The sequence below is a fragment of the Labrus bergylta genome, chromosome 22, assembly GCF_963930695.1.
Source record: "Labrus bergylta chromosome 22, fLabBer1.1, whole genome shotgun sequence".
In the NCBI taxonomy this organism is placed as follows: Eukaryota; Metazoa; Chordata; class Actinopteri; order Labriformes; family Labridae; genus Labrus; species Labrus bergylta.
Genome location: NC_089216.1, coordinates 17,258,867 through 17,267,675, shown reverse-complemented (window position 1 = coordinate 17,267,675; position 8,809 = coordinate 17,258,867). Strand labels below are relative to the sequence as shown.

The 8,809-nt window shown below is 42.2% G+C and overlaps 1 long non-coding RNA gene across 1 annotated transcript; it reads left to right on the top strand.

The window, feature by feature from the left end:
• The first annotated feature begins 3,268 nt into the window (after positions 1–3,268).
• On the top strand, positions 3,269–3,861 carry LOC136177480 (uncharacterized). Its single transcript, XR_010665093.1, has 3 exons — positions 3,269–3,366; positions 3,453–3,590; positions 3,712–3,861. It is a non-coding gene; the product is annotated as an uncharacterized lncRNA (long non-coding RNA).
• Positions 3,862–8,809: the final 4,948 nt, after the last annotated feature.

Below are 8,809 nucleotides of genomic sequence, written 5' to 3'. Positions count from 1 at the left end.
CGGTGTGTTATAGCGGGTCAGGTTTGTGGTGTCGCTGTTTTAGCTGCACTTGTCTTCGGCACAGTTAACAGAGCACTTTACTCTGTTTTTTTCGGTCTGTAAACTATCCAAACTGTCTCTAAACTCCGGAAGTTGAGCGGCCTTTCTTGTCGACGATGTTTTCTCCTGCTCTGAGCCGCTACACTCAGCGTTTTCTTCAGGGTCTCTATCGCTTATTTCAGCTGTGTTTTCATTCCACTCCTAACATCTGTAAGCCCGCCTACGTCCCTATCCCTACAACATGATTGGCTGTTCATCGTTTTTTTCTTCTTCTCTTTAATATCGGGAAATTTTATCTTGCATTTTTCATATTTATATTGACAAAAATTATATCGCAATAATTATCGTTATCGTTTTATCGCCTAGGTGCAGCAAAGCACCTGTTTATTTACTCTTTACTGTATGTGTGTTCTCCTCACAGGCTGGAACATCTCCTCATGCCTTCCCTCTCAGTACCACTATGTAGCTGAGCCTATGACTTGGACTGAAGCTCAGACCTACTGCAGAGAGACGTACACAGACCTTGCCACTGTTGAAAACATTGAAGAAATGAAACAACTTCTCTCCACAGTTCCATCTCTGCTTGATGAACATTTTGTCTGGATCGGCCTGTACAGTAAAATCGAGTGGAAATGGTCAGACAGCTACACAGGGAGTGGGGCTGATTATAGGAACTGTCACCCTGCACAACCCGACTTTTACAGAGGTCAATTCTGGTGAATGCGGCCGGTTCGGGTAATGTAAATGACGCCACTTCCATACTGAATGAATCAGATGAAGTAGGAACAAATATCTGCCTACTGTGTGTGCCTCCTGAATAGTAGGTACTAACAGTATACAGCACGGATAGTAGGTACTGCCTACTGCCAGATTGAGTAGGTACTTGGCAATTCGGATGCAGCCTCTGTCTCAGGAGCTGAAGCAGGTTTTAAGCCTCATTTCAATCATCTACGCCTGTCAATCAGGTCAGCTACACGCCTTATTGTGAATAACTCTTATCTACCTTCAAATCAAAACAGACGAGTCATCAAAACATTCACCCCCCGTACAGTGTGTGTCGATCGAGACATGAGCTAATGAGACCTATTTGGTTTTATGAACCAGGCTGTAAACATGTTAATTTCTGCTTTTTTGAATGTAGTGTGTGTGACTTCCTGTGCTTCTGCAGCCAGCCTCTAGTGGACACTTGAGGAGCTGCAGGATTTTACACTTCAGCTTCATTGTTAAGTTTTGTTTTGACAAGATGATAATAATAATTATTATTATTAGTGAAGACCTCCGGTGGAAGCGTTGTGGTTGTGATGGATTTAAAATTTCAATTTTGTGGCATTTGAGCAAGTGTGCGGGCAGATCTTCTTCCTCAGGCTGCTGTTTTGCTTTGCCCTGCACCTACCTGATGTGCATATAACTACATGCTCCTTTCTCTACATGTCTCTCCACACATTAGCTTCAATTATGATATTCACTCATGTCCCCACAGAGGTGACGTTTGACCCGAGGTCACGTGAGAGCGCAACAACTTTTTAATATCTCATTTGCACTCGAACTTGACACCTGTCGGCCTGATTGAGAAACCTCTCTAAGTGGATACCTGAACTCATCAAACACCTGGACACCTGAACTCATCAAACACCTGAACACCTGAACTCATCAAACACCTGGTCACCTGAACTCATCAAACACCTGAACACCTAAACTCATCAAACACCTGAAGGAGAAACCTCGATGGAGAGATACCTGCAGGGAAACCCGTCTGCTACCGGAGCCCCCGTGATGGACCGCCTGCTGACTGGGGTCAGTTGATGGCTCAGCAGCTTTGCTGGTAAGACATCTTTTTATTTTCATGCTAAATGTGTTCGTTTATCTTTCTTTAAACATTTAAATGAGGTTTATGAAACAAAGTATGTTCAATGGATGAATGTACGTAAATCGAAAGTTAAAAGAGTTTTCATTGGGTTGTTAAGAAAACAATAATTGTTGGAGTTACTCAACGTTTTCTTGATTTTAAAACGATGATTTCATGATTAAAATGTGTCTGGCTGTTGCGGGTGGAAAAGTGGAATTTGTAAGCAGGTGCGAACTGATTTGAAAACAACTTTATTTTGGTTTGAGGGTCAATTTGACTCAATTAATCGTCTCAATTTGAGGAGAAAAAGATGGCGACCAGGCCATTTTTCAAATAATGCCAAAAACGTATTTTTCTTGTTCGCCATGGAGCAAATTTAAAAAGCCTGGTTGTTGAAGTTTCGTCACAGATGTATTAATAAGTCATTTAAAAATATATTCAGAGATGATTGAGGAATGTTTTCTCCTCGGTCATGTTGTGTTCTGATGTTAAGAGAAGAGATGATGCAGATAGTCTGAAACGCTCCGTGTGTCTGCTCCTCTCTCCTCCACGCGCGTTGTCTGTAACTCATGTGACAGTAACTAAATATAAGAGAACACGTTTATCCTGACAGGAAGTTCACACCTGTGTATTTAGTGGTTCTTTCTCGTGCTAGAGTTTATAAAGGCACTCTGGTTTGGGCATGCATAATGACGCCCGGAGCTCTGTGGCACATCTGGGAACTTTTTGCCACAGCTTATAGTTTATTGCAAACTAAAGGTAAGTGGGCTCCTGTTAGAAACTCCACAGTGTCCCATCAGAGAGAAGTGTGGGGTCAAACATGATGTAATGTGAGAGGATGTTCTGATTTTATTTGATGAAGGTGAAAATACATGCTCCGATGGAGTTCCGATCTGTGTCTGATTTATGAGACTGTTACTGTGATTGGATGATAATCATCCTCCTTCAAATACAAACCATCGCTGTGTTGTGAACTTAATTTAACTTTTTCAACTGACTCTTAAGAGGCTGTTGACTCACCTTTATGTCAAACTCAGCCTCTTCACTTCACAGCTCGAGGACGAAGAAGGAAGAAGACGAAGGTGAATGTGACCTGCTGACTGTTCTGCTCCTGTTTGATTCATTATTATCACATTTTTAATCACATTAATCTGTCTTCATCCTCGTGGTATTATTATTCATCTTACTAACCATCTTGTGTCTCTCCTCTTGTCCTACTCGGCTGCCTGAGGTCGAGTAGGATCAGAGGACCAGTGGAGGTGAGTGTCAGCTTCTCATCGAGTGTTTTTATAAAGACAGGGACACAAATTCATTATCCAATCATATTAAAGATACATGTTATACTGACTATTCTTTTGTTCTCTTCTCTGACTCCATCGCCCCAGCAGCTGCCCTTCCCTGCAGGTGACGACCAATAGGATGTCTCAGGTAGGACAGCAGGTGCAGAACATTCGGAGTTTCCATGAAGAAGTGGTGTTGAGGTAACGACAATGACAATATAACTTCAGGAATAATCCAGAGACCATCCATCTCACTCTCTCTGTTGGACTCTGTGTTTGTTTTACAGACTCATCGTTGCTGCAGGACATCCAGGGTTACTGCAACGACGACGAAACAAAACGCCAACTGCAGAGCGGATCATTTTTAGAGCGACGACCACAAGACGAGCTGCAGAGAGAAACTGAGCTGTGTTTTCATCGTTAAGGTAAGTCCCAGTTTATAAAAGTAACACAAAGAGCAACGTTAACATGTGATGCAGATATGTCTCATTGTAGACCATCAACTTTTTCTTGTTGCATAATCAAAGTATTTTTTCTGTTTCATAGGGAAGGACTGCCGATTCATTTGTGACCAAACCTGGGACCCTTCAGAGAGACGATATCAACCAATCAGCATCCAGCTTCTATTTCAACCAACCTTCTGAAAACATCTGGTTTGGTGTTACATTCAATAAAACCTGCAGACCTGCAAAGAAAGATTATGAATTTGGAGTTTTGTTAGACTTTGAGTAATTTTGTGTTGAAGCATTCAGTTTATTATAAAAGCTTCAATGTTTATTTGGTTTATTATCACGTTACACACATTGTGTTGGATCTGAACTCATCTTTAAAATCATCAAAGACAAATAATCAAACTCTCTAAAACTTTATTCTTTAAAGAAAGTTCAAATAAATATCTGTTAGAACTTAAATAGTCTGAGATGATTTATATTAAGTTTATTAAACTCAATTAGAGTGAAGGTGTCATCTTGATGTTGGATGTCTGGATGCAGTTAACTAAAACAGCCAGTAGGTGGAGCTGCTGCTGCAGAGATAACAGCTGACTCTAAGGAGCTGCGGAGGTTTGACCTTTGACCAGATGGTGCTGCAGAGAGGTGACCCAGAGGGGGGAGAGCACGTGTCGGGTATCGCTTCAATCTCTGTTAAATAACAGCATAAGAGTGATGCAGTGATTTCTTCTCTCCTGACATCTTTCCCCAGAGTCAGAGTAAGTCATATCATACTCTGTATACATATTGATCAAATATTTTTGGCCGATCTATTCCACAACCTTTCCATTTTTCCCCTCATTATTACTGGACAAATGGAGCCCTCGTGTACAGCGCCCCCTGCAGGACAAACCATTTTAGATCAATGTGCGTGGTCATATGTGCACTGCATACATGCAAACCTTTTCTGGCTTCAGAATTCCCTGTTTTGTAGTTATTGTAGCGAGTTGTCTCGACGTATTAAACAACTAATCGAACAAAGCAGTCAGATGTTCTGCTAAGATCCTCTGTTGGAGGAGTTTGGTTCAACGTGTGATTGTCTGTGACCTGTCTCTGATGTGTTTCAAACCAGCTTATAGTCCCTCTGACTGCACGTAAAAAAATAATCTGCACCTTCATTTATGTTATATTCCTGCATGGCGCCTGTGTATGTCTGTACTGCAAACTCATTGTCCTCTGTGTCAATGTCAGAGCAGGCAGGAAGGTCACAGAGTGATTGACAGTTCCGTCTGTTCCTTTGACTGAGACATTTTTCCATCGAGCCGCACAGTCTGCACCGACAATGAACACACACACACACACACACACACACACACACACACACACACACACACACACTGTTCATGACGTCAGAGGAGGCTTGTTTCAGACAACAGGCTGTGATTGGCCGTCTGGAGGTTGTAGGTGTGGTCAAAGGATCATGAATGGATTCTGGGCAAAGATGTTTAGTCATAGCATGGAGACCAGACACAAAGATGGTGACCATTAAGTCCGATAAGACCCGATCACCTGAGACATGTCACAGCATGATAAACACCTGCAGCCTGATTTATTCTTTGTGAACGTGTCTCGACTCTCTGACTTTAATGATGTTGTTGAAATAGTGTTTCTCCTCCCCTGATGTTATAGAGAAATCTCTTCACCTTTTGGATTCTATTAAAACTAAATCTTAATCATTATACTTTAGACTAAACAGAAAATTAAATTAACTGCTAATAATAATACAATTTATTTAAAGGAAGAATGTGCAACATGTTACGCAAATGTATGATAAATCCAGTCTCTCCTGTGTAAATGTGTTTCTGAGTCATGACTGTCTACAATGAGGGAGAAGCTCGAGTCTCGCTAGCTGTGTTGTTGTCAGAGCCGTGTTTACATGGACGGGCCGGCCGGCTCCTCCCCTTGTGTATAAAAGCTGTTTTATGGCCCTGACACACCAAGGAGACCATCAGCGTTGGTCTGTCTGTGAGCGGTCGCCCCCCTACTTTTTGAGGTGTATCCAGCTACGTCGCTACCCGTCTGCCCCCGTTGGCCTTTTTTTGGCGATTACAGACTACCGCCGCCTGCTGGCATGGAGAGTTATTTCCGCAGAACGTACGTAGTGTGGTTGGCCGTTGCCTGTAGTCTTTGCGGTGTGTTCAAGTGCAACTTTTTGGCCAAGACGTGGGGCGGCCTTCGTCGCCACTAGTTCTTTGCCGTCTGCTTGGTGTGTCAGGGCCTTAAGTCAAGGACTAGAGAAAAGAAGAAGAACATAATCACTGCTTATTTTGATGTCACATAATCATCTTTTGATCATGGTCATTCCGTGTCAATGTATGTGAAAAGGGAAGCTACGAGCTAACTAAAGAGCGCTAACATTAGTATGCTAACAAAATAAATCAGGACACAGGTGATTGCAGCTCAAGCAAAGGACAACTTTATCCACTGCTTACTATTAATGGTGCTTAATTACGGTGCGTTCTTATTCATAACTCCTTTTTGTGAATGTGAGTGGAGAGGGGTTGGAGGTGTGTCTCTGCAGGAGAGCGGAGGCTTCAGGATGGAGGAGGTGTGGCCAAACAGCAGTTTGTTTTGGTTTCATGCTGGTGCTCAAGGGCGACATCTACTGGATTAAAAAGTCACACGTTCTTCCTTTTAAAGGCATCTTTCATCAAGCAGCACCTTATTAATGTATTACTTTAAATAATTTAATTCTTCAAGACAAAATGTTTCCTCGTCTTTTTTGTTGATGGAGGGTTAAGTTTGTAACTCATTTAAGACAAGCTAAAGTGAGCCCTCCGTCTGACACGCACACACACGCACGCAGTAAAACACACAAACAGAGCAGTGAGTTGTTTCTCCCTCTGAGGCTACTGTCGTCCTAATGCTGAAGGTTTTCACCCAGCTGTGATTGTCTCTGACAGGTGAACTGAGTCATTCCTGCCCAACGCTAAAATAACCTCCGTGCACGCTCACACAAATAACCACACACAAACATCCTCGACTGGACTTAACCTTTGGATTCTGGTCGGTCTGAACTGATCCATCAGTCTCTCATTAACAAGGTTTGAGACCTTTAAACCCCAGATCCTACTCCACTCAGAAATATTACATCATCCATCTGTCTTTCAATTACCAACACTGGCTCGCTTTGCTTCCTGAATCCCTGATTGAATCAAAAACCCCACCTGCCGACCGCTGGGTGTGTGTGTGCGTGTGTGTGTGTGTGTGTGTGTGTGTGTGTGTGTGTGTGTGTGTGTGTGTGTGTGTGTGTGTGTGTGTGTGTGTGTGTGTGTGTGCGTGCGTGCGTGCGTGCGTGTGTTAAAGCTCAGGAACAAAAGGACGTCTTGTCTGCTGGATTTTTCTGACCTTTTTCTGATTTTTGGTGCCATTAAAGGTCAACAGGATCATGATCTATTTTCTACATTTCAATATTTAAGATAATTCTGACATGCCTTCAACCTGCAATTTATAAAATGTCCAACAGGTGGCAACTCCATCTGTAATTATATTGAAGTCTATAGCCATTTTTATAGTGGCTGATCTGGTTGTTCACACATGCACCTCACAGCGGGAGAGTCACCACCACTGATTATATCCTGCTGCTTCCTCACAACAGCTCACTCTAACTTTGTGCGGAAAAAATACTCTGAGAAACTCCGGATAAAGTCTGAATGAAAAATGTGGCTGTTTGCGTTCACACATGGAGCTCACACCGAAAACTTCAGTTTTTAAGGAGTTTTGTGTGAGTGTGAATGGACTATAAGAGAAAATGGTCCTAATTGAATTATTCCCTTACAAATTCCCTGAAACTTAAACAATAGATATTCATAGTTAAGGACAATTTGGCCCTGAAATCTTCTTGAGTTGCTCTTTCACACATGTCGACTCACAGCGGAAGATTCTCCCCGTTGGACAGGAGGGTGGGGGGTGGGGGGGGACTTGAGAGGGAAGAAGCGACATTAAAAAGGACGCTGTGGAACTTACAGCGTAATGTTTTACAACAGTGAGGTAATAGACGGAGCAGAGTTACTACGTGCTGTTGGACGTATTCATACAGTGAATTTTGTCTGAATATTTCCTGCCTCATATTGACTCAACCTGACTTCACTTGGAAACTAAACTAGAGTACATGCAGGAAAATTCCTGATAAAGTGAGGATGAAAAATCCAGCTGTTTGTGTTCATACATTTGCATGACTTACAGAGTGTAGAAAAACAGAATTTCCCCTTGTGTGATCAATAAAGTTAATCTTAATCTTAACATGCTGACCAATCCAAAAAATGCACATTAAGACAATTACTGACTAGATGTTCTACCATTATCTATCGTTTCAAAGTGCAATTTACTCTCTGATGCTGACGAGGAAAAATCAATCCAAGATTTCATCCTCTTAAGGTTCTTGTTCAGTCACTCTGTCCATCGTTTTTGTTGTCTTCACCTCTGCCAAGGTCATACATACTTGGCCAAGACCGATAAATTGTCCCGTTTTCCAAAAGGACTTTCTGCCTGAAAGCTGAACGTATTTCTCACAGTGAATTGTAGACACATAACCAAAGTAAAATTCTAGATAAAAGGCGAGAATGAAATATGTATTTTTCTTGTTCTTCATTCGTAGGTAGTGTGATGTTGAAGCGGTTATTTTGAGGCAAAATGGGAACATAATGTTGCTTTAATTGGTTTTGATAACTTAATTTGAAGCTGACTGATTGCTTAATTGACCTTCAACAAACACCTTCCAATTATCTTCTTCTAATCCTTCAGATCTCATTTACAGAGAGACGACATGATTCAGGGTCTTTTCTTTTTAAACACAAACACGTCTCCTGTCTTTACTTTGGGGGGTACAGGAAAGCCCCCTCTCCTTCTCGTCTGTTCTGGGGTCACTCAGAGGGGCAGTCAGTGTCACCTCCCTTAACCAGTTTAACCAATCATCTAGAACCAGCTGGGACCAGCTGGGACCATCAGACAAGCATGCGTCAGCGTGCAGAAGTGTAAACCGTCATGTTGTCATAATTTTATAAGTGGGCGTTCAAACAGAAGCAGGGGGCCGAGGATGCTGCGGGGAGTTTGACTGTGGACGTGCACATTTTCACACATTTTCTCTGCAACAAATCTGTGAGACCTGACATGATGAGGACAACAAGTGCAACATATTCCAAAAGTATTTACTCCCC